Raw genomic sequence first — 26682 nt, forward strand, 5'->3', positions numbered from 1 at the left:
TGTCGATGCATGAAGTATTTCTGGATGTTATGCTCTTACATGATGAGAGATTATCACATAAAAGAGTCCTACCAGGTTTGTTTTAATGGTAAGAATCATGAATGATTCCTTCCCAAGTGTTGGAAAAGTCTCTTCTCTTACAGCGAATAAACTTTCCCCATATGACTTTATTGTCCCTATTTGCTTAACAAATCTTTTCCCCATTGCATTGTTAAAACAAACTTCAGTCTGTCAGAGTTCAGACTGCTGTGAACTCTGAATTACTGGGATTTAAAACTAAGGCATGTTGGGCTATGCGCAGAGTGGCATGCTCTGGGTACCTCTTCATAATTAAATAGTTCTAATCGGCCTTAAAACACTATTTCTCAGAAAATGTTTCATTTCCTTTAATACATAATTGCCAAATTATAGTACAATTTTACAATTTTTTAAAGATATCACAAACTCAAAAATAGGCTCAAGCAAAAGAATTTTAAATCAAACGAAACATCATAGTATTTTGAACATAAATGGTAGGATTAAGCAAAAATCCTATCATTTCACTTCGAGCAGCCCTAACTGCTGAACTTCTTGGCCTGCCAGACTGACTCTATGTCATAAATCAGAGACTCTCCTCTCACACGAAAATACACGTGAGGTCACAGAGAAGGAAGCTAGAACAACAGCGATGAAGAATGCTATAGACCTCATTCAACAATGAAGAGTACAAGCCTGTTTCACAATAAATAAAAATCTCAGCTCTCTAAAGGATTAATAATGCCACCACTGGATTCACAGTAGTAGGTGTAAATGCCTATAAAGCAAAGGCCACAGATGTGTCGCTCTGTTGTGGTATCAAATACAAATCAAGAGTCAAGAGATTCAATCAGGAAAAAATCAAGAGACCTCAACATAAACCCACCAAGAACACCCCAGACTTTCTGGCTCCTTCAGTCTCGAATTAAAATACTCTTTTTTTCCTTCTCAAAACAAGAGTCCCTGAAATGCTGCCCAGTGGGTGTCAGGTAAACAGAGTCCAGATGTTCGGTGCTCCCTCACAATGGCCAACAGAGCCTGCAAATCGACAAACATTAATGGAGGCAAAATACCTACATGCCAATTCCCTGATCCTTTTTTTCCCTCCTCTCCCCCATAATCTTCAGATACAAGGTTCACCCAAAGTAAGACTTGGCATTGGTGCCAACAGCATTGCTCAGAGTCAAGCAACCCAGCAATTTATTTAGAATTCATCGAAAGGGAGGTAGCCAGGAGGATTCAAGTCATTGGCCACTGAAGTCGGATTTTATGGTCACTAAGGAAGTTTTTCTTCCCCTAAATGAGCATTTTTCAGCTCTCAAAGCTCCAATTTGAAAGGCACCTCAGGGGGATCCCTGGGTGGCTCAGTGGTTTAGTGCCTGCCTTTGGCCCAGGGTGCGATCCCGGAGTCCCGGGATCGAGTCCCACGTCAGGCTCCCAGCATGGAGCCTGCTTCTCCCTCCTCCTGTGTCTCTGCCAATCTATGTCTATCATAAATAAATAAATCTTAAAAAAAAAATAAAAAGAAAGGCACCTCAGCCATTCATAGAACCTTTTTAAGGATTCTCTAATGTCAAAGAGACTAAATGGGCCCATGCATAGCAGGGACTGAAATGAAGTCCAGAAGCTACAGGATGGGTACTCTGGAGTAGATAAACAGTGTCCAAGGACCAGGGTGATGAATACAGTTAGACTAACTGTAGATTTGTGACTACAAATTCAAGGCTTTGGGGCACCTAGGTGGCTCAGGGGGTTGAGCATCTGTCTGCCTTCAGCTCAGGTCATGATCCTGGGGTCCTGGAATCGAGCCCCATGCTTGGTCAGGAGCCTGCTTCTCCCTCTCCTGCTGCTGTGCCCCCCCTGCTTGTGCTCAATCTATCAAATAAATAAGTGAAATATTTAAAAATTAATTAATTCAAAGCTTTTACAGATGATTTGGGCCAAACAGTGGGTGAGGTCAGTCAGCTCAGGTTTGAGACATTCAAGGTAATTTCACCAAGAAGCCCCAAAAGGGTACCTCAGTTCCCTCATTCAGTTTGATGACCACTCGTGACTGTAGGCCATAGTCTTGCTGGGCAGTAGCTACAACAGATGTGAACAAAATAAGCCAGCATCTACAGGTTCACCAGGGAAAAGTGCTTTTTTCCCCAGCACACATCACTGAGAAGGCAAACATTTCCCCAATTCTCGCACACGCACCCCCTTGGAAATCCTGCACCACTTTGCAGCCCCCAAGCTGGCAGACAGGCAAGCCCCACAGGAGTACTAATTCCCAGAGGCATCCTTCAGAGCTAGGTGTTTCCTTTCACACTCAAGACTGTTCTGGAAACACTCTTGCTACAGTTCTATTTTCTAATGCATGAGAAAGGCTCAACATTTCTAATGAAAAGTGGTTCCCAGACCCCTTCCCCCAAATACCACTGAAGGGAAAAAAAAATCCACTGATAAAAAAGACAGGATGGGCAGAGTTCTTCTAGCCCCTGAAAGCCTTCTAAGCACATTCTGGGAAATCTCCACATGATAAATATTCCAAGGGCAAGCCGTCAGGGGACCACCCCCTCCCCACTGTGAGCTCAGCTGCATTCCTCAGAGGAAAGGTCAACAGGAAATGACCTCACCAGACCTTTCCCCTTAATCACATTAATTTAAGTATTACTGAAGCAAGACTGAGGTGGGGGAGAAATTCATAAAACACATAAAACATCTGTATAATATATTATATATCTGAAGAAAATAAAACATTAAGGAAAATGTAGATGTTGATAATGGGGGCCCGGGGGATAAAGAGTATATATAGGAACTCTGTACTTTCTCTTCCTTTTTGCTGTGAACCTCAGACTCCTCTAAAAAGCAAAGTTGGCCTTAATTAAAAAGCAAAAAAACCCAAGAAACTATAAAGCGAAAATAAAGAAGAAAGCAATCTGTGTTTTGCCAGACTACTTTACTTTTCAATTTCTACCATGACCTATTACTTTTGCAATTAAAAAGGGCACACGCACAAGAAACAAGGTTATTTTTTAATGTTTTATTAAAAAAAAAAAAGACTCTGAAACACAGCCAATTCCCACGTGAAATGCATGAGGCTGGCCTTGTGATCTACTGAGGCCACCCAGGCCACCCAAGCCCTCCTGGAGGCAACCCCAGGGAGACAGAGGGAGCAGTCTGGCCCAGGCTGCAGCCCCATGATGCACATGCCCCGGCAGCAGGCCAAAAGCACCCACCTGCCAGAGGGCTGGAAAGCCTTATTTCACAGCTCCTGTATTATATGGCTTCAGTTTAAAAACCAAACTCCTTCCCACCCCCCAAACATGAGCATCCAGTTACAGAACACCAGGCTATGGTGACTCCAACATGTGGCTTTAGCCACACTTGGGTTTGTAAGTAACCCACAGTATGAACCGTGTCTGTCAGAGGCAGAGCAGCATCTTCAAAGGTGAAGCCCAGATTATGTCTTTATGACTGTGACTCAGCCCCCAAAAATTTCTTGAAGGAAAGAAAAAAATAGTATTACAATGCTGGAAAGGATGAGGAAATCCTCTGCTGGCTGATGAGACTGTCATCATGCTGTCTACACAAGTGCCTGCCACTTGAGACTAGGGAGAGGCAAGGGAGGCACTCGCCTTGGGAGCAAAATTGAAGGGAGTGCCAAGACAGCTCCCATCATTAAGAGAATCATTTTTAGCGACTCTTATTAAAAATCAAAAGTAATAAAAAAAAATATTTCACAATGAACAGCATAATGCAATTTTCAAATAAAAGGACGTGACCATCACCTTGCGGGGTCCATCTGCTCTGACCCCAGTTCTGGGGGGGCTAAGATGCAGCCATACTGTGGGAAGATCCCACCCTGAGCTAAAAAGAAGAGGATGGGCTTTAGGACAATCTGATTTCACCTCCATTAGCTAGCTGTGTGACCTTGGGCACATTACCCAGTCATATACGGCTTAGTTTCCTCTTCTGTAAAATGGAGAGGATATCTTCCTCACTGAATAAATGCTCAAGTAAAAATAAACGCAAAGTGCCAAGTACAGGGCCCCAATAGGAATCCAGGGGTTCTAGGGCCTCACACCAAGTAGCTGGATTCCAAGGAGAAGCCAGAACGTGTTTCCTAGGTGCTGTTAGCTCATGCAGTAGACTTTCAAGCAATTTTCAGGGAATCAGTTGGACAGGTATGGTGATGGTCCTTACCATCACCTAAAGACAAACTTTTCTTCTTGTCCAATCCCAGTACTGAGTTGGCTGGGGGAAGACAGTGGGGGTGAGGAGGATAGAGACATGGAACAGTGCCCAGGTGCTACCCAAACAGACTGGCATGGCTAAGAGACAAAACAACCTCTGGGTGTCTCAGGGGTAGTACAGCAAAGCATGGCCATCTTTCAATAAAAGGAATCAAGCCCCCAGGACAGTTTCTTATCCCCTCCAGTCCATGCTAATTTACCTGTCAGCCTGGTGAAGCAAATGTTTCCACCCCCACCCGCCAGTCACCATCCTGCAGCCACAGGACTGTGGACCTGGTCATGCTGACTGTGGGATTCATGTATGTGACCTCAGGATCATTATTATCACTTTTCTCAGGCTCTTAAAGTCTAGAGTCTGAGTTCATCCTTATGAATTATTCTACCTTCAAAACAAAAGCATCCCACGACTTGGAGCACAAACCCCAGGCACTCTTGAACTTCACACCATAAATAAAGAACCACCTTTCTTTCCATCACCATCTCCCCAAGAAGACCACCTCTCACCCAAGTGTCATGAGCACCTATATTCCTTTGTTCTGTGCCGTGGAAACACTAGGACAAAGAAAACAACCTTCAAGTAGATGGTTTCAATAATACAGCAGGGAAAGATTTGCAATGCCTGAAGTATGTCTCACACGACTGTTCACATATGTGAACTGGCTCTGCTTCATGCGCAGAAAAATGTCTTAGGTTTTCCTCTTCTTGTGTCTCTGAAACATAGTTTACTTTTCTTTTTTCTTTTTTTTTATAGATTTTATTTATTTATTCATGAGATTTTATTTATTTATTCTCTGTAGAGAGAGAGAAAGAGAGAGGCAGAGACACAGGCAGAGGGAGAAGCAGGCTCCTTGCAGGGAGCCTGACATGGGACTTGATCCCGGGACTCCAGGATCACGCCCTGGACCAAAGGCAGGTGCTAAACCATTGAGCCACCCAGGGATCCCCAGTTTTCTCTTTTTTAAAAAAAGGTTTTATTTATTTATTTGAGAGAAAGTGAGAGAATGAGTGGGGGAGAAACAGACTCCCCACTGAGCAGGGAGCCTGATGTGGGACTCATCCAAGGACACCAGAATCATGACCTGAGCCCAAGGGAGAGACTCAACCAACTGAGCCATCCCAGGTGCCCCTACTTTCCTCATTTTAAATAACAAGACTGGATAATTACAAAAGCAGTAAAAATTCAATATGGGACATTTAGATAAAGTTCAAAGGAAAAACTAGAGACCACTCATATAAGTCCTCTCTAAAGGAAAAGCATGGGTAAAACCCTTTTCTCAACACACATAAATGTTTATTTTACATAGAACTTTACACACGTGTTCATCTCAAGTAGCAAGCTAAGTGTGTAACCACAAAAGAAGAGGTAGGTGACAAGACACAAGCAGCTCAATGAGTAGCATAAGAAATAAACTCAAGAATCTCATCATCCTGCAGAAGGCCAGGAGGTGGGGGACTACATTTTACAAAGAAATGTAAGAAATTATCTGAGACAAAGTTTACCTTTTAAGGCAATTTTAAGTATCAACAAATATTTATTGAGCACCTCCTAAGCTCCCGGCACTTTGCCAGGCACCAGGAATGCAAACGTATAAAATACTTCAGTAGCAGGGGATCTCAGTAAGTGGAGACAGACTTCCTAAGCTTCTTAAGATTTTATTTACTTACTCATAAGAGACACACAGAGAGAGGCAGAGACATAGGCAGAGGAAGAAGCAGGCTCCCTGTGGGGAGCCTGATGCAGGACTCAATCCCAGGACCCTGGGATCACGACCAGAGCCAAAGGCAGATGCTCAACCACTGATCCACCCATGTACTCCAACTTCCTAAGCTTCTTCCTGGGCTCTGCCAATTATAAGCTGTATGACCTTTAGCAAGTCATTTAAACTCTCTGTGCCTCGGTTTCCTCATATACAAAATGGGGAATACAAATCTGGGCAGTGGGGATGATTAAATGAGTCAGTATATCTAAGGCACTTAGTGCTCAGCCTGAGACTCAGAAGTGCTAAGAGTACTCTAATAAGTAAAATGAGTGGTGAGGAGAGAAAACACACTATAGAAACAGGGGGTCCAGATCAGCCCCCAGAAGGAGATGGAAGCCAAGATGCCTGGGTGGCTCAGTGGTTGAGTGTCAGCCTTTGGCTCAGGGTGTGATCCCGCAGTCCAGGGATCGGGTCCCACATTGGGCTGCCTCGAAGAGCCTGCATCTCCCTCTGCCTATATCTCTGCCTTTCTCTGTGTGTCTCATGAATAAATAAATAAAATCTTTAAAAAAGCGGCAGGGGTGGGGGGGGACAGAAGCCTTAGGAAGGCTTCTGGAATGAGGTGCGCAGGGACTGGGTGAAGAACTGGGTAGAAAGCCCTTGCACTCCACGCTGAGGGATGATGAGCTGGTGTGGAGATGGGAAGGTGTGAGACAGGAGGGCTCCTGTGGCTGGTTTTGGGGGCAGCTCAGGGGGAGGATGGAACACAAGAGGTGAAGACAGAAAAGGAGGCCAAGACACCAGATTCCGTGCAGCCGCCTTCTTTTCAGTGACAGCAAAACAGGTAGAGTTACCTCACATCATGATCGCTTTGAACAGGGAAGCTTTCCGGACTATTCCAATTAAGTCAAAGGGTGCTGACTGATGTATTTTTAAATTACGTTTACAAGTAAGCATTTTCTAAAAATTCTACAAAGAGGCAGAGATGTAATGAGCTGATCCTTCACATATGCTCTCCAGACAGCCCTGAACTCATCACAAAGGTCTCTGAGTCCTTACAGCACACGGCAGACCTAGACTAACATAGTTCTCGCTGGGGGTACTGCTTCAAACAAGACAGAGAACAAGACAAGATGATGAATTTGGTGTTCGCTACTTCACAAAGACTGGAAAAAAAGGAAAGGAAAAAAATATAGGGACACCTGGATAGCTCAGGGGTTGAGCATCTGCCTTTGGCTCGGGGCATGATCCCAGGGTCCTGGGATGGAGTCCCTCATCGGGCTCCCTGCATGGAGCCTGCTTCTCCCTCTGCCTATGTCTAGGCCTCTGTCTCTGTATCTCTCATGAATAAATAAAATCTTAAAAAAAAATTAAACATACATAGAAAATATGGGGGTGCCTGGCTAACTTAGTGAAGCAAATGACTCTTGATTTCGGGGTTGGGAGTTCATGCCCCACGGTGGGGATAGAGATTACTGAAATCTTTTTTTTTTTTTTTTTTAAGATTTTATTTATTAGAGACAGGGGGAGAGAGAGAGAGAGAGAGAGAGAGAGAGAGAGAGAGAGAAAGGCAGAGGGAGAAGCAGGCTCCAAGCAGGGAGCCTGACATGGGACTCGATCCTGGATCTCCGGGATCACGCCCTGGGCTAAAGGCGGAGCTAAACCGCTAAGCCACGGGGGCTGCCCTACTTAAAATCTTTTTAAAATTTTTTAAAAACATTTTTTTAAATACACATGCATCAAAAATAAAAGTGAAAGAAGCCATGACCAATACCTTTGCTAAAAACAAACTTATCCTTATCTAATGTGTTTGTCTTTGTTGATATGTTCTGCAGTTAAGATGTAAAGCTTCATAGTTTAATAATATAAATGATACCTACCATGTCATGAGCTTCTTGTAAGTTGCCAGGCAGTCCGTTTTTATTTACAGTTGACCACTAAACAATGCAAGAGCTGGTGGCACTGACTCCCCACATGGACAAAAACCCACGTATAATTTTTGATTCCCTGAAAACTTAACTACTAATCACCCACCACTGACTGGAAGCCTTACCAATAACATAGTCAATTATCATATATTTTATAAGTTCTATATTGTATTCCTAGAGTAAACTAGACACAAGAAAATGTTGTTAAGGGGAAAAAAAAAAAAAGGAGAGGCACCTGGATGGCTCAGTGGATTGAGTGTCTAACTCCTGATTTCAGCTCAGGTCATGATCTCAGGGTCCTGGGATTCAGCCCTGTGCAGAGGCATCCAAACCTTGTGTAGTGCCCTCCCTTGGAATCACAGCTGGCCTGTGTGACCAAAAATGCTGTGGAAGTGACTGTGTATGACTTCCAAACCTAGCTCATAAAAGTCATGGCAGCGTCTACCTTGGACTCCTCAGAAGTCACTCACTCTGAGAGAAGCGAGCCGCCATCTTGTGAGGACACTCAAGCATCCTGCTCAAGGAGAGGCTACAAGGGGGTGGGGGTGGGGGCGGGGGGGAGTGTCCTTGGAAGCAGATCCTACAGCTCCAGCTGACATCTTTACTGCAAATGTGCAGACAGGAACTAAGCCACCCTCAAAGACCTGACCTGCAGAAACTGTTCAAGACAATTAATATTTACTATTGGTTTAAGTCACTCAATTTAGGAGCCATTCATCATGCAGCAATAGATAATTAATACATGCCCTGAAGCCTGTGTTTTCTCCATACCTACACTGCCTTTCAGTAATTTCTATCACTGTTTTTGTGAATTATTATCACCATATATTCACGTAGAGAATGAGCAAAATAGTTACTGAAATCAAAACTATACACCCTATCAGTTCTCTGAGATAAGCGCAGCCAAGATTAACATATCTCCTTCTTGTCGGCACTATTACACTTTGGGATTTTATATACACAATTGTTCTTTTTGGTCTACACCATCACAAAACAAGCAGCTGACAGGGTTCATTTTTACAGGTGTGTTTTTGGCACGTTTTGTTTAAAAAAATAAACCACCATGCTAAGATACTGCTACATACCTATTACAATGGCTAGGCTGAAAAATGCTCATAATATCAAGAGCTGGTGAGGATTCCACTTCTGGGTATTTGCCCATGAGAATTCAAAACTATGTTCGCATCAGAATCTATGAATGAGAGCCACTTGGATAGCTCAGTCGGTTGGCCATCTGAATTTTGGTTTCAGCTCTGGTCACAATCTCAGGGTCGTGGGATCGAGCCCTGCAAAGGGTTCCACACTAGCGAGGAGTCTGCTTGAGATTCTCTCTTTCTCTGTCCCTCTGCCCCTCCCCTGCTCACACTTGCTTGCACTCTCTCTAAATAAATAAATAAAATTTTTAAAATATTTTAAAAAAGAAACCCTACCCGTGAAAGTTTATAGCATCTCTACATTTATAGACACTGTATTCATAACTCCTCCTAACTGGGAACAATCCAAATATCCTCCAGCAAGTGAATGGCTACACAAACCTGGTACGCCCATACAGTGGAATACTGTGAAAGAACCATGGAAGTGAAAGAATCATGAATGCTCCCAACAGCTTAGAAGACCCTCAAAGATGTCACACTGACTGAAAAGGTCTCAAAAGGCTACATGCTCTACGATTCCATTTATACATTGTTCTGTAAAAGACCAAGCAGCAGCAGTGACAGAGCAAAGACCAGTGTCTACAGAGGCTGGAGAAGCAAGACAGTGACTATAAAGCGGGAACAATGTGGAAATTTTTGAGCTGTTTGACATGGTTCCATGTCCTGAGTGTGGTATTATTCACACAAATCGGTGCACATGGTAAAACTCACAGAACTGTATACAGGAGGAAAAAAGTCACTTTCACTAAATCTTGATTTTTAAAAAAATAGATGCACAGGTACTTTCCTTTTGAAGCAATTTCAATTCCCTTTTCCCTTAAGAGATATATCCTTTTTTAAATCATTCTCAGGGCCAAGGGCCCTCTTGACTTCCAAATCTTAAAAAAAAAAAAAAAAAAAAAAAAACTGCTGATCCCAAGGACTTTTACAAGTAAGTTATTGAATCAGTGATTTGTATCTTAAGAGACTACCTTCTTTCAATTACCATTCCTTATTTTCCTCTACGGCTGAGAATGAATCCCCTGGCTCCTGCTTTTTTTTTTTTTTTTTTAAGATTTTATTTATTTATTCATGAGAGATACACACAGAGAGAGGCAGAGACACAGGCAGACAGAGAAGCAGGTTCCATGCAGGGAGCCCAACATGTGATTCGATCCCAGGTCCCCAGGATCACACCCTGGGCTGAAGGCGGCGCTAAACCGCTGAGCCATCCGGGCTGCCCAGAAATGTCTTCTTTTGGACAAAAAAAAAAATCTATATATGATCCCCTTGAAGACAACGATGTGTGTCTGTTTGGTTCACTGATGTGAATGTCAAGAACAGTACCTACCTTCTGAAAGGGGCTCAACGGATCTTTGTTAAAAAAGTAAGATCAGTTTTACTCTTTGTAACTTGTGAAGACGTTAAGAATTTAAAGAGTTGTGATGTCCCCATGCCTATGATCTGTGATAAGATTTTCCTTTAATCTATCAAAGAGAGGCTCTTTTCTAAGGACCTGGAAGAAAAAAGGGAAGTTGGGCACATGGCCCCTAACCCGACCTCCAGGAACTAATTCTGGTGACAAGGGAGGAATTCCTTACCCATTTGTGTGAAACAAGCTCTGCCCAGCATGGCACCCCTGCCCTACATCCTCCGCCCTCCCCGTAAGCTCTCGAAGCACTGCACTATTCCAAAAGGGATGCCAATGGAATTCAGAAACAGGCACTGCTTTAATTGGGAATATGAAAAATAGGCAAGACTTGGATGTGTTACAAATGTTTTGCTGGGGGGGAGGCGGGGATCAGGGCTGCGAAGATCTAGCACCTTCACTTCTTAAGTGCTTCCGCCACAACAGAGAAAAGTCAGCAGGTAAAAATTCTCACGTTAGAAGAAAATAAAGCAGTATGCACAGCGCCCATTCTAGCCTACTGGAGGGCTCCTGGCTCTACTTTGGGTCTTTCTCAACCTCCAGATTTATAGGCCAGGTATGCTATAAACATGCCCTGAGCAAGCTCTACCCCCTTTTTTTTTCCCCACTCTGGAAGATGCATTCGACCACGAGTGAACATCCTTGTGGGGATAATATATTACAAGTGACAAATGACTTATGACACTCCTCATAAGGAATCGTTAGGTTAGAGCTGCTGCTCTTGGAGCACAGACAGCATTAATGTGATGGTGAACTTGCTAAGTTTTGCACGGCCCTGGGAGGAAGTGGGGCAGAGGCCTCGCTTTTATATTTCTGCCAGTCCCTCCCCTGCTGGTCCCTGCACCAGGAAGGTTTTATTTCCTCCCTATGTTTGCCTATCAATCCTATCCATCTGGAAAGGCTAATGGTGTCTGGGCACTATATCTCAAGTCTCCCTGGCCCCCTGCCCCAGACACCCCCCCCACCAGAGGAGTGGTCCCTTTTGCAGCCTAAAAAAGAGGCCTCCTCTGGGAGGTGAGGGGGGAGGTTCACACTCCATTAGGTGATCCCACCATACTTCACCATAGAGGGAGCAATCTGAGCACTTCTCCCAGGGGGAGTGAAAGCGCTCAAATGTGTGATGAATCACTAGGATGGCTAGAGGAATCTTGGATATTAAGGCAGGAGCCATGGATGCTATACGTCCTGCCCTCCCCTACACCTCCACCACCATCACCAAACTGTCCTGACCAGCCAGTGGAAAGGGTAACCCAAAGTGTGAAAGTGATACCCTGCAAAAATAGTCAAGATACAATGAGAGACACCCCATAGGGGCCAACTCTGAATCTGGGTCTCTATGCTTGAGATCCACCTCTGCCCTTTCTGAGGTTGGTACTAAAAACTAAGAAATACCCCTATTCTGCATCCTGTGGCTCAAGATAGGCATCTGTCCCTTGCAACAAGAGACCTAGGGATGCTCGTACCATAGATTTATGTACAGATGGTTCAATACAGCAAAATACTGCAAGCAAAAAAAAAAAATTATTGGTAAAGGGTAATGTTAGTTACATTACATATTACATAGAATCACGTAAGAGTAATATCACAAAGGCATTAAACATTTTCATTTCAAAGAAAACTCAATTCAGAAAACATTCAATGTGAAAGCAGAAAAAGTGGCTTCTCAGTGTAAACGCATCATTCTCTCAAATTATGAAAAAGGTATGTTCGCATGCACAGGTAAAAAATACTGGAAATATACCAAATGTTGCCAAAAGTCAAATGGAAATAAACCAACTTTTAATTTTCATAATCTTTGAATGGCAGGATTACAAGGGATTTTTTACTTTGTTTTATATGTGAATACTTTCTAATCCTGTTACAGGAACATACTATGAGGAGCGCCTGGGTGGCTTAAGGGGGTTAAGCCTCCATCTCTTGATTTCAGCTCAGGTCACAATCACAGGAGTGATATCGAGCCCCACCTCCAGCGCTGCCAGGAGTCTGCTGGAGAGTCTCCCTCTCCCTCTGCCCCTCCCCCTACTCACACCTGTGCTCTCTCTCTAAAATAAATAAATCTTTAAAAAAAAAATGCTACAAAGTGAATGTTAAACAAAAACATACTTCTTTAATTAAAGCTCAGCTCAATTGCTACTTCTTCCAATCAGGATCCACTGTCTTACTATCCTGAAACTTCCACCATTACTATAACTTTTGCAAAGTTGTTGTCATATTTTACCTTTTATTTATAATTACTCGACAATTCTCCCATCCACCCTGGATGCCATGCTCTGAGAACAAGGACTGAGCTTTATTTTTGTGGAACCAATGGTAGTTAATATATTCAACATAGATGTTTATAAATATCTGTTGACTTGATAAGCCCTTACATAAACTAGAGTAAAAATAAAACAGCACTGAATATGCAAACTACCCTGGTCAGCTGGCTACTGTGATGGTAATGGGGGAAGGGGGGCTGAGGGAGATTTTTTTAAACAACTTTTTAAAAGTTGTATCAATTAAATGGAAATAGAAATATTACTGCTCCATAGTCTGTATTTCACTCACCTGGATATTTTACATTCAATTCATTTGCTTAATATTAAAGTTATTACAAAATCATTTAACTTTTCCTTACATATATTTGTGTCTAATTTTTTAATTTGGTAAACCTCTGGTTTATCCAAATCTTGACGTTTTCAAGTAGCTCACTCCACTAGTAACATTGGCTTCCAATAAGATCTGATGGCAGAGAACCAAAACCTCTGATAGGACTGTAAAGGAGACATCAATCTCTGATTAATAATGTCTCCTCAAAAATCCCCTAAACAGGGGCACCTGGGTAGCTCGGTGGTTGAGCATCTGCCTTCGGCCCAGGGCATGATCCCAGTGCAGGGATCGAGTCCTGCATCAGGCCCCCTGCAGGGAGCCTGCTTCTCCCTCTGCCTGTGTCTCTGCCTCTCTCTCTGTGTGTCTCTCATAAATAAATAAATAAAATCTTAAAAAAAAAATCTCCTAAGCAATATTAAGTATATGTCATTCTAGGTTGACAAAAATGGCAGGTTCTGCCATCATTTTTCTTAAAGAAATGAAGTTATTCTCAAAATATTTCCTGTAATCCAAACTGCCAAATGATCAATTCTAAACAGATGTCCTACAAGGACACCTTAAGAAGGTAAATTCATGTTGATTTAGTTGCAACACTTACACACAATATCAAATGCCTAAAGCCCTTAAAAACAGTTCATCTCTCACAGACATTTGGTAGGACCACTAAGTCACTTCCCACATAATAAAGAGAAACATGTTTTCTCAGAGATAATGGTAAACATCGGAAGAAAGATAAAATCTTCCAACTAATGTATCAGCCAAGATGCTTTGGATGGCAATAAGAGAACTAGAAAGTAAGTAAAATTATTATTTAGCACATGAAGCCCAGTATTCTTTAGAATACTAAGCTTTAGGGCAGCCCGGGTGGCTCAGCGGTTTAGCGCCGCCTTCAGCCCAGGGCCTGATCCTGGAGACCCAGGATCGACTCCCACATCGGGCTCTCTGCATGAAGCCTGCTTCTCCCTCTGCCTCTCTCTCTCTCTGTGTGTCCCTCATGAATAAATAAAATCTTAAAAAAAAAAAAAAAAAAGAATACTAAGCTTTAGGTGCAGGAAGATCAATGATTCAGTGACACCCACAAGGACTCTGGTCCCATCTTTCAGCTCCATCATCCTCTTGCCTTCATCCCAAGGCTGACCACAACATAGCTGCTATGGCTCCAGGCATCACATTCAGCCTAGTCCTTGGGTCTCTTTTTAAGGGCACAGAAATATTCCCCAGAAACCCCTTCACACACATCCCAGATGTTGGAGGCTTCTGGGAAGGATCTGGCTTGATGATGAAAGGAGCCTGAAGAAGCCTAGGCTATTACTGACCTGACTGTACCAGGTGTGTGAGAGGATGAAGCTGTAGCAGCCATTAGTCATAATAGCTAATTAGGAGGCGGCAGCCTAATTAACCACTAGGCAACAAGCCCTAGTACGAAACGCAACATGCTGGGGATGGCAGGGTGGAAAGAGAGAAAGAACCTGGGTCCTTGATGATACTGTGAGCAGGGACACCAAACTGGGAGACCCTTACAATTCCTTGAGGCAAGTGAATGTCTGATGATGGCTTAAACTATCAGCCAGACATTCTACAATTTTAAGACAAACGTGCTTTTAAAGGTTCCCCTCAGGTTTCAGAGAAAGAGCACCAGTAACTTGCCCAACATCACAAACATGGACAGCAGAGCCGCCTGGTTCCGGCGCCTACACTCCCAACTCTTGCTACCTCTGATACCACCTTCTACCTCTCACATTCTCAAATGTCATGGGGTGTTCATTACACATATTTTAATTCAGATCAACCAATATTTATTTACCTTCTCTGGGCAGGAGAAACAAAAATTAGGAAAATATACTTTCTGACCAAATAATGTTTATTATCCAGTTCAGAAAATGAGGAGAAAACAGAGACAACAAGAATAACTCCTGCCAAAATAGAAGAACTAAAACCCTCTCATAACTACCTACATACATCATTCCGCCTTCTTTTTAAAATGTTCCATCTTGGGCCGCCTGGGTGGCTCAGTCAATTGGGCGTCTGACTCTTGGTTTCAGCTCAGGTCATGATCTCGGAGTCATGGGATCAAGCCCTGCATCAGGCTCCTCGCTGAGTGGTGAGTCTACTGGAGATTCTCTCTCCTCCTTCCTACCCCTGTGCCCCTCCCCCGATGCACATGTGCTTTTGCTCTCTCTCAAGTAAATAAATAAATCTTAAAAAAGAAATAAAAAAGAAATAAAATTTATATGTTACATCTTGCTTTTCCCTAGGGTTCCATTTTTGTATTGATTTCAAAAATATTTCTTTCCCATAATTCTTCTGTGTGCTAAAAAACAAATACAGCTCTGAATTTTAGAAATTTATCTGATCATAATCTTAAACCCTTGTTTCCTCAGATTTTCAAAATAAGCTGGTATTTTTTTCTCTTGCAAGTTTAAGTCTCTTCAACTAAGTTTTAGTTAGGAAAGAATAAAACTGCTCCATCACCCTCAAAGTAAATGGAAGTCAAACTCTTGAAAAGAGCAACACTAGCCTAAGCCTTACACATAAAAATGTGTTATTTTTCCAACGTTGAATAAATTCCCTGGCCTTTAATAAGCTCAATAATTAGATCATGTACAATGTTTTCCTGATAACTTTTGCTTTTCAAAAGATAGCATCAAGAAATAAAAAGGTCAAAACAGACTGGTGAAAATATTCACAATACACAGATCTAACAAAGAACTTGTATCCAGAATATATAATCTCCACAACTATAAAATAAAATGACATTAAGGATGTGTAGTTGATCATGTCAATTATCCTCAAAAGCTATGTGAAATGACCAGACAAAAAACAAGTGAAAAGACAAAAGATTTAATAGACAAAAGACGATAAACAAATAGCCAATAAGCACATGAAAAGCAACCATTAGCCATCAGGGAAATATACAATTAAACCACAATGAGACACCAGGACACATCCACCAGAATGGCTAAAATGAAAAAGACACAATTTCCAGGGTTACTGGGGATTACAGTAACTGGAATGCTCAGATGTCACTGGTAGAATGGAAAACAGTACAAACACTTGGGACTGTAGCTTCTTATAAAGTTATGCATATACTTGTTGTAAGAGCCAGAGATAAAAACAGATCTCCACACAAAGACTTGTTCACAACTGTTCAGACCGCTTCATGCATGATAGCCCAAACCAAACGACCAGAGTGGCCAAAGGTGAAGGAGTGGACGGACAGATGGTGACATGCCCAGGCCCTAAAATGCCACTGGGCAACAGAAAGACATTGGTAAGACGATGGGAGGGAGGAGTAGAGAGGGAAGAGTAGGGAGGAGGTGGGAGAAACAAGTGTAGGAGAGGAAGGGGGTCAAAGTCAAGGAGAACTTTAAAAAATGGGGAGGCACCTGGTGGCTCAGTGGTTGAGCATCTGCCTTCCGTTGAGCATCTGCCTTCGGCTCAGGTCGTGATCCTGGGGTCCTGGGATCGAGTCCTGCATCGGGCTCCCTGCGTGGAGCCTGCTTCTCCTTCTCCCTGTGTCTCTGCCTATCTCTCTCTGTGTCTCTCATGAATAAATAAATAAAATCTAAGAAAAAAAACAAAGTCAAGGAGAAAAGAAATTGTACCTTGACATAGTCAAAGGGCAGAACTCCTAAGAATCTTAAAAGCAGCCAGAAAGGCGCTGGGTGGCTCAGCTGGTTAAGCATCTGGGTCTTGATCTCAGAGTTGTGAGTTCAAGTCCCACACTGAGCTCCATGCTGGGCATAAAGCCTATTAAAAAAAAAAAAAAAAAAGGCAGCCAGAGAGAAAAGACAGACTACTCACAAAAAAACAATCAGCCTGAGCTGACACTGCAGCAGCAACAATGGAACCAGGAGACAGTCGATTAATACAACAGCAATCCAGAATTGCACACCCAGGGCATTTATCATTCCAGAACAAAGATATTTAAAGGCATACAAACACAGATGCTACCACCAACGGACATTCACTAATAAAACTTCTAGAAAATGTACGCCAGGAAGAAGGAAAATTCTCCCAGAAGCTAGCTTCTCAGAGAAGTTCTACTTTCTTCTTTGTGCTGTTAGGTCTAAGCTTGAATAGTCTCCTTAAAAAAAGATATAGTCTTTTTACAATGTTACCCAGCATTAAAGGTTAATTTTTTTAAAAGATTTTATTTATTTATTTGAGAGAGAGAGAAGGCACATGGGGGGGAGGGGAGAGAAAGAGAAAAGCAAACTCCCCACTGAGTAGGGAGCCCAATGCAGGGCTCCATCCCAGGACCCTGGGATCCAGACCTGAGCCAAAGGCAGATGCTTAACCAACAGAGCCACCCAGGCCCCCCTAAAGGTTAATTTAAATTGTTAAATTAGAATGAAACGGAAACAAAATCAAATATCAAATTTTCAAATTCCCAGAATAGCAACCTTAAAAAACTTTAAATGCTAACTGGAAAAGACATCAAAAACGAGGTTTATATATTCACTGCGAGTATTTCCCAAGGGAGTGTTATGTGCCAGGCCTATACTAGATCCTGAGTTAACAGGATGAGAACAAAAAATGAAACTCCCCATAATACTGGATTGACAAGCTTTCTTTTACAAGATACGTTTATGGGAAGCCAAAGTCTGTGTGCAGAGTGACATTACTCTTGTGGTTAAGAAATATTGTCATAATAGAGTTAAAAGCAATCTGGTTTGGCCGCTGGCTCCTTTGTTTGAAAATGTATGCATAAATATGACAATTTTACACATGAAATTAATTCAGTGCAAATGATGAATTCCCACAACACTTACTTGCCAATCTTCTCGTTTGTCTAGTATTTCCATCCCCCGTTAAAATAAGAAAACCGCCATCCCAACCTAGGGTCCCAGCCAATACTGAGCATGTATTCAATTTTAGTCACGGTGTACCTGATGGTCCCTGGCTTAGTTCACAAATATCAAAAGCTGAGAGGCACCATATTTAATATCTGTCAAGTGCTCACTTTTGCTTAGCATATCCACTGGGCAAAACATTTTTAACTGCTGAAAACCAGCACAAGGACAGCCTAAAAAAGCCAGTTTCCCACTTTAAAATCAACATTTGCCAGGGGCTTCTTGATTAAAAACAAAGGCAGCATTTGGCATAAGGAGGCTGGTGAAATCAGTACTTCGAGCAATTTGAATGGAAACCGTTGGGCTCTGATCTTTCTGGACATGTGGAAGCGGTTAACCTGGAGGAAACGGAGGTGGACGGAGAAACTCTACGCATTCAAAAGCCAGGAAAAGAAGTTGACCTACGGCTTCCCATTCCGTAGCCAGGCCCGGAGAGCCCGCCTTTCAATCACGAGCATCCAGGGATGAGGGAGAGGCAGGCACCGCAACCGAAAAGCCTACCTGGTACATACACCTGTACACCCAGGGTGGAAAGGACTCCAGCCTGCGACTATATTCGGGTATTATATGGGCCCCTCTCTTTTCTGGAGCTTCTTTAGTTACAGGGGAAGGTGCACTTCTCCAAAACACGAGGCAGTTCGCGGAGATGAGCAAGGCCTGTTACAAAGGGCTGGTTTCAAATGCCCAGGACTCAATGCTACCAAATCACTGGCTCGGGACCTACAAATCCGCAAAACTTGCCCCGCTCTCTGGGAAAGTCACAATGTCATCTTTCCTATAGAGTGTTGAGCGCACAAGAAGACCGGGCTCTTGCCTTTTCTCCAGTGGGCTCTAACCTCTTCTAGGATGGAAAAAGGTTTTGCTTCTGATGGTTGTCGCAAGCAACCTCCTTAAAAATTTCTATTGTTTTCCAAATGAATTAAACTCTGCTATGCTCAATGAGTATGAGAGGATGAATTCCACCGTTTAAAAAAACCAACCTTTTCGATACTGTATTTAATTCTTAAACTTTACTTGGACAGTTTCTCTAATGAAATACAAAACAAAAAAACATCGGGCAGCCTGGGTGGCTCAGCGGTTTAGCCCCGCCTTCAGCCCAGAGCGTGATCCTGGAGACCTGGGATCGAGTCCCACATGGGGCTCCCTGCATGGAACCTGCTTCTCCCTCTGCCTGTGTCTCTGCCTCTCTCTCTGTGTGTCTCTTACAAACAAATAAATAAAATATTAAAAAAAAAAAAAACATCCACCCAGGTTCCCTTCGGGCTCAAAATAATTATGAAATAAGTGCAACACACCAGAAGAAAACTCTCTAGGGTAGATTTTTTAAATTTCCTTGTGGTAAATTTGGCTACAGAGTAGCATTAGTGTTCTATCATGACCCAAGGAATGAAATCACTTATACAAATTCCAGGAAGAGACTATCAATGTGAGAAGGCACATTATAAACCTAACTGCAGGATTTCCATAGGGACAAACTCCCTAAATGAACCACCACGCACCAATTCACAAGGGGTGGGCTATAGAATCTGTGACCCAATGGGGCACAACATCATCACCAACTATTTCAAGTTTCCTGCCCACATGAAAGAAACAGGAGATTCTGGGAAGGCCCGGGCTAGGGAGGCGTCAACTCAGTATCTCCACCAACGCTTTGCCCGGTGAGCCAGTCACTGGCCAATAATGTCTATTTATTTTACCCAGAGGCAGATCTATTAGCCAGACATTCTAAAAACACAAACGTTTTGTTGTGCTTGGAGTAACTCCAATATTGGTGCCTTGCTGCAGAACGATGCTGCAAGAATATAAAGTGAGCCATGTGGATGCTGAACCCACATACGAAGCGCATGGTCAGAAACTGTCATACCAGAGGACCAACCCTCTGGAAAGGCTGAGAGTAAACCCCCAGCCAGCAGGCTGTGGAATGAGGGAAGAAAGCCAAAGACAGGAGAGATATCAGAAGGGCCCACCCACCCCATTGAACAATGAGGGCGATTTTTAAGGCAACTCCCTCAAAGCTCTCAGCACCAAAAAGGCCTTTCTTCCTGCACTCCAGTTTAGGGGGAGTAAGAGAAGCAAGACAATGCTAAGGGGATGTTCAGAAATGGGCTTGGCAAGTCACCACGTGCAAAACACATTAACCCTAACCCAAGGGGTCTGGCTCTGGGAAGACTGCCTGCTGGGTGGGGAGGTAGTGGCCCAGAAAAGTCCAGGCCCTGGGGGGACAGGGGAAACCGGGGAGAGCTGGCCGAGCAGGTCGAGCCTGGGAAGCTAGCAAGAAAGGCATTAACAATAATAAAATGGAACAGCCAGAGGCCACCAGGGTACTCCAGAAGGCCCCAGACAGCGCAGACCGCTCCGCTGCTCCAGAGGAGAGGCACTCAGCCCACCTCTCCAGAAGCCCATCTGATGGCAGGGGCCCCGTTCCTTTGTGAGCCCCACCTCCCTCCTTTCTGGGGTCCTGCACCGACCCCAAGGCAGCCGGGCCCCAACGACACACCAAGTCCAGAAGGATCACGGGGAACGCATCCCCCCACCCCCCCTCAAGTCACACACACACACACACACACACACACACACTCAAGGGTCTGGCCGATCACACAGCTAAAGTTTCCGGAACTTAAATCATAAAACCACAATCAGAAGTTGCTGTCTCGAAATGCTCACCACAGAAATCTGTGTCTTTTGCTTGAAAAGAAAGAAAACAAAAAAATCAAGTTTGCTCTCCATAAAGGCAGGCGGTAAGGAGAGACCAAATCGAACTTAGGCGGAGGGTGTGTTCCTCTTTGTCACCTACCGAGGTGCTCGCGCCGCGCGTGGGCGAGCGGCTGCACCCGGCGGCGCCCTGGCACCCAAGCCGCGGCCCCTCCCCCGCCCGCGAGCCGCCCCCGGGGCCAGCAGGACGGCCGGAGGCGCGGAAGAGGCGTCCCGCGCTGTCAGCGCGCCGGGTGGGCTGGGAGGCTGGGAGGCTGGAGGAAGCCGAGGGGGGAGGGCGCCCGGGCGGCGGGGGCGGGGGCGGGGGGCGCGCAGCGCGGCGGCCCGGTCCGCGGAGGTGGGCGCCGCGCGGAGGGTGCCCGGGACCCGGAGGCCCCGCGCCCCTGCTATTGTGCCGCGGCTGCCCCGAGCCCGGCGGACCCGAGCCCGACCCCAGCGCCGCCCGCCTCCGCCGCGCAGGACCCCGCGGGCACGCCCCCGTGTCCCCCGCGGCCCCCGCGGGTCGGCTCCGCGCCCCCGACGCGCACAAGTTGCCGCCCGCCCCGCCCGCCCCGCCGGCCGCGGTCATTGTTCGCCCCGCGCCTCCTACCTCCGCGGCGCCGGCTCCCGCTCCGGGCCTCCGGGCTCAGCGGCTCCGAGCGCCCGGCTGCCGAGGGCGCGGCGGCTCCGGGTGCGCGTGCGGCGGGGGCGCTCGGCTATTAATACCCGCGGGCGGCGGCGGCGGCGGCGCGGGAGCGCGAGCGGGGCTGGGGGTGGCCGGCCGAGGTCCGAGCCATCAGAGGTGGCGCGGGGCGGAGGGGAGGGCGGAGCAGGCGGGGTGGGTGGGGAGCGGGCTCAGGGTCGCCATGGCCGCCTCGACGCCGGGCCGAGAGCCGCTCGCGCGGGGAGGAGCGGCGCCAAGCGGGCGGCGGCCGCGTCCCCGCCCCGCGCCCAGCGCCCCGCGCCCCGCGCCCCGGCCGAGCGCCCGCAGCCCCGCGCCCCGCGCCCGCGCCCGCGCCGGACCCGCCGCCTCCGAGGCCGGCGAGCGGGAAGTGCCGGCGGTCGCGCCCCTCCCCGGGCCTGGGCCGGCCCCTCGGCGGGGGGAGCTGGGGCCGCCGGGGCCGCGGGACGGCGAGAGAGCCACAGCCCCCTCCAGCGTCCGGGTCGGCAACCTGCGCGCAGCGCGCCCCGCCCCGCCCCGCCCCGCCCCGCCCCGCCCCGCCCCGCCCCGCGCGGCCCGGGGGCAGGTGCGCCGGGGGTTGGGGGGGGGCCGCGGCCGGAGCGCCCCCCCCGGACCCCGCGAGCCGCCCTCGGATCGCGCCTTACTCGGTCCCGAAGCCAGAGCCCGTGTCTCCGCGCGGCGCCCCCGAACCGAGCTCGGGGAGCGCCGGGGAGCGCCGGGGAGCGCCGGGGAGCGCGCTGCGCCACGGGGACACGCCAGTCCTGCCGCCGTGAGGAGCGCGGGAGGCGAGCGCGGCACCGGCTCAGCCCCGAGGGCCGCAGGGAGGTCGGTGGCGCGGCCTCCGCCGCTCGCTGGTTGAGGTCGTGCAACGGGGTGCGTGGGCGCCCACCCAGGGCCCTACGGGGTCGCGGTCGCGCGGGAAGCGGGTGTGAGCACCCCCCCCCAGCCACACTCGCGGCCTTCCGGCACCACCCGGGGCTGCGAGACACTTAATCTCGGAGGGGCGGCTCCCCTCCCCTCCCCGCGCCGCGGCCGGGTGTCCCCCAGCCCGGCGATCCCCAGGACGCCCCCCCCCCCACGTGCCCCACCTCCAGGAACCGGACGGAGCAAAGCCCCGGCGGGGAAAGGAAGAGGTTGGAAGCTGGTTTGCGGAATTTAATGAAGGGAGCGAGATTCAGGACCTGGGAGGCTGGGACCGCTGGGGGGGGGGGGGGGGGCGGGACACAGTCACTGTCCCCACCCTCCAGATGGGAGCTCCTGCTTCACCGTCTCCATCCCCCCTTCCTGAGCCCCCGGGGCCCCCTTTTCTCCTCCTCGCTGTAGACTTCCTACTCGGGGAGAAAGGGCGAGCGGCAGCAGGTTAGCACCCCAAGCGACCCCCTGATAGATCCCGAGCCTGTGAGGTTCCCGCCAAGTACATCAGGTCCGCAGCCCTGGTTATTTTGCGCCTCGCAGGAGTTCTCGGGCCTCAAGCCAGGTGGAGAGGTTTCAAGGGAGAGGCTATAGCTGAACCCAGAGAGGAGCAGGGCAGGGGCCCCTTGTGGCGGTGTGGGTTGACACAAGTGAGCGCATTAGAAGTACGGGGGGGGGGGGGGGGACCTGGGGCAGCAGGTGTGAGTAGTTTCTAGAAAGGAGCAAAGAGACAAATTTTTAGTATGCGGTACTGACCTGTATTTTTTTAACGCTTGCATATTTGATGAAGGTGGAAGTGCAAAAGGGCCGTGTACACGGCCTCAGACCTGAGAAGAAACAGCAGTAAGGCAGTTTGTGGCCAAAGAGAAAAGACAGGCTCTGAGCAGTTGTGTGGCTCTGGACAAACCATAGATCAGAGGGTTTAGGCCAGTGCTTCTCTAAGTGTGGCTCTCACACCTCCAACACCTGGATCCTAAGAAATGTAAATTTTGGGGTGTCACCCCAGACCTACCTTATCGGGTTCTTCAACCTCAGAGGGCATCAGAATGGCCTGCAGGGCTAACTAGTAGATCTTCGGGCCCCATCCTCAGAGTTTCTGATCCTGTAGCTCGGGGGTGGGGCTTGAGAATTTGCATTCCCTTAGCCGGTATGCTGGGCCCACACTCAGAGAACTGCTATATTAGCATAATGGTTTGGAGTCACCTAAGATTTTTTTTTTTTAGAACTCATTGCCCTGGGGCGCCTGGGTGGCTCAGTGGTTGAGCATCTGCCTTCAGCTCAGGGTGTGATCCCGGGGTCCTGGGATCAAGTCCCACATCGCGCTCCCTGCATAGAGCCTGCTTCTCTCTCAGCCTGTGTCTCTGCCTCTCTCCCTGTCTCTCATGAATAAATAAATAAAATCTTTAAAAATAAATAAATAAACTCATTGAGCAGGGGCAGCCCGGGTGGCTCAGCGGCTTACCACCGGGCAGGGCAGGCTTACCACCTTCAGCCCAGGACATGATCCTGGAGACGCAGGATCGAGTCCCACATCGGGCTCCCTGCGTGGAGCCTGCTTCTTCCGCTGTCTCTCATGAATAAATAGAATTTAAAAAAAACAAAAACAAAAAAACAAAACCTCATTGACCAGGCTTCACCTCGGCCAAGTACATCAAGATTTATGGGGTTGGGATCCAGGCCTCAATATTTTTAAAGTTCTGCAGGTGATTCCAATGTAAAGCCAGGTTTGAGGACAATTGTTTTAAACTTTAAAGTATATGTGAATCACCTGGGGATCTTGTTAAAATGCAGATTCTGGTTTAGTAAGTTTGGGACACTATTTCTTTTTTTAAAGATTTTATTCATTCATTTGAGAGAGAGAGAGAGAGCATGAGCGGTGGGGCGGGGTGGGGGGAGGCAGGAGAGGAAGAAGCAGGCTCCTGGCTTAGCAGGACAGTCTATGAAGGGCTCTATCCCAGGACCCCGAGACCATGACCTGAGCCCAAGGCAAACGCTTAACTGATTGAGCCATCCAGTTTGGGACACTTTTTCTAACAAGTTCTCACATGCTATGTATTTTGCTAGGCCAGGGACTGCCCTGAGTGCCACACAGGCACTCTGTCATATTTCACAACTATAAACAAAAAGCCGGGGATCCCTGGGTGGCGCAGCGGTTTAGCGCCTGCCTTTGGCCCAGGGCGCGATCCTGGAGACCCGGGATCGAATCCCACGTCGGGCTCCCAGTGCATGGAGCCTGCTTCTCCCTCTGCCTATGTCTCTGCCTCTCTCTCTCTCTCTCTCTGTGTGAATATCATAAATAAATAAATAAAATTAAAAAAAAAAAATAAACAAAAAGCCATAGAAATCAGAAAATAGAAAAGTAACATTTACCCAGTCATTCTCTTTGGAAGACACACATTTTCACCACACTATAGTGTTTCTTTCATCTTCTTTCTAGGTCTGAAATAAGGTTTGTGGTTTTTTTTTTTTTTTTTTTTTTAAGTTTTCACTTTTTTTTATTTATTTTTTATTTTTTTAATTTATGATAGTCACAGAGAGAGAGAGAGAGGCAGAGAGAGAAGCAGGCTCCATGCACCGGGAGCCCGACGTGGGATTGGATCCCGGGTCTCCAGGATCACGCCCTGGGCCAAAGGCAGGCGCCAAACCGCTGCGCCACCCAGGGATCCCAGGTTTGTGTTGTTTAGCTCTTAGCACATGTATGATCACCATATATCAGATGTTTTATAATCTTAATCTTGCCAGCATTTTTGAGGCAAGGACTTTTAAGGGAGGCCGTCTGAGAGGGTTTGCAGACCAAGGGATAGAGTTAACACAGGAGAGAGTAGAGGGCAGGCCAGGGGCGCTAGCTGGGACCGACTAGAGAACCTACCTCCACCCCCACCTAGCTTCCAGCTCTCCAGAACATTCTGTGCTTTGTACTTCATCTCATTGAAAGCACTTTTTAAATTCCTCTGCCTGTAAAGCCAGGGATACCTGGTCTGTAAAATCTGCTGCCTGGACAATGAATCCCTAAAAAACGGATGCATTCACTTGTCATTTTTTCATTTGTGCCTTACTTTCAGACCATAAAGTTTTGTAATTAATTAGATCCCCTTTTTACCCCAAGACATGGGGTTATTTAGAAATCTTTCTGAATTAAGTGGCTACACTGTTCTTAACTTTTCCCTTTTTAAATTGTAACTGTTTGTTATTACAATAAATGTGGTACATGCAGAATTAAATAAGCAGTACAGAAGGTATTAAGTAAAGCATATAAGGGACCCTTCCCTTCATTCCTGGTCCCCTTTCTCAGAGATCAGTTTCCCAGGGGTTCACAGCCCTCAGAAATGTTCTAAGCTTAGAGACACCTTGGGAGGCTCAGTCGGTTAAGCATCTGACTTCCACTCAGGTCACGATCTCAGGGACTGAGCCCCACATTGAGCCCATCATTGGGCTCTGCACTCAGTGGGAATTCTGTTTCTCTCTCTCCCTTCCCCCTGCTTGTGCACTCTCTCTCTCTCTCTCTCTCAAATAAATAAAATATTTTTTTTAAATGTTCTAAGCAGGATGCCTGCGTGGCTCAGTGGTTGCGCATCTGCGTTGGGCTCAGGGCATGATCCCCAGTCCCAGGATTGAGTCCCACATCAGACTCCCTGCGAAGGACCTGCTTCTCCCTCTGCCTGTGTCTCTCCCTGTCTGTGTATCTCTCATGAATAGATAAAATCTTTAAAAAAAAAAAATCAAATGTTCTAAGCTTTTACAAAAGCATCTCTAAATCTTTTATGCTAAAGCAATCATGTGTCACAGTGAGAAGAAACCTCTTATTCCATAGTCACCATCCTCTCTCCAGGAAACATACCACCACCACCACCGCAACCCCACCTTTCTGGGTCAGGGCACTCCGAATATCTGGATGTGAGAATAGCTGGCAGTAACATGAGAACCTACACTAGAACCCAAGTCAAGGAAGAGGGGATTTGCCCTTAGCATTTGTGGACTGCCCTGGCAGGGACTCCTAATACTCACATTCACCCTGACTGGAGGCTGGACCTAGTGAGGGCCTCACTGCTATATGGAACATGGAATATGGAATATGGAAGTGTGAGGTGATGTCACTTCCATGATTAGCCTACAAAAGACTGAATTCCATCTTGCTGGCCCTCTCTCTTCCCAGCCTTAGGTGAACCCAGCACCATATTGAGAGGTGTCCCATGAAGGACCCCTGTGCCAAGGAACAGAGGAAGCTGGTAAGGTAACCAGGCCTCAGTCAAGAACCCTTGAGACACTGAATCCTATGACAATCAGAGGAGGGAGCAAGGAGATCCTTCCCAGTCGAGCCTTGAAATGACTGCAGCATTGTGAGGAATCCAGAGCCAGAGGACCCAGTAAGGCCATGCCTAGATCCTTGACCCACAGAAAGTGTGAGATGATATACATTATTGTTCTAAGCCACTAAGCTTAGGAGTAATTGCATTATGCAGCAATGGGTAAGCAACAAACACAGAATAATATAGTAGGAGTAGTAACATT

General features: G+C 46.6%; 1 protein-coding gene and 1 long non-coding RNA gene across 12 annotated transcripts in view; one reads left to right on the plus strand and one right to left on the minus strand.

Moving 5' to 3' along the window:
- FARP1 (FERM, ARH/RhoGEF and pleckstrin domain protein 1) overlaps positions 1–26231 on the minus strand; it is a 290246-nt gene extending 264015 nt beyond the window's left edge. For 2 of the 5 annotated variants that reach the window (XM_072782569.1, XM_072782563.1), the window contains exon 1: positions 21190–21338. The gene's annotated coding sequence lies outside the window, so the exon portion shown is untranslated. Of the gene's footprint in view, positions 1–21189; positions 21339–22929; positions 23001–23185; positions 23283–26178 lie in introns of those variants that run through there. The other 3 variants (XM_072782564.1, XM_072782568.1, XM_072782567.1) reach the window with 3 other exon arrangements.
- The window catches only part of LOC140607911 (uncharacterized), a 66944-nt gene continuing 65114 nt past the window's right edge, over positions 24853–26682 (plus strand). For 6 of the 7 annotated variants that reach the window (XR_012009832.1, XR_012009828.1, XR_012009830.1 and 3 more), the window contains exon 1: positions 24853–26537. This is a non-coding gene — a long non-coding RNA (uncharacterized lncRNA). The remainder of the gene's footprint in view (positions 26538–26682) is intronic. The other variant, XR_012009827.1, reaches the window with a different exon arrangement.

This window comes from Canis lupus, chromosome 17 (assembly GCF_048164855.1).
Source record: "Canis lupus baileyi chromosome 17, mCanLup2.hap1, whole genome shotgun sequence".
Classification (NCBI taxonomy): Eukaryota; Metazoa; Chordata; class Mammalia; order Carnivora; family Canidae; genus Canis; species Canis lupus.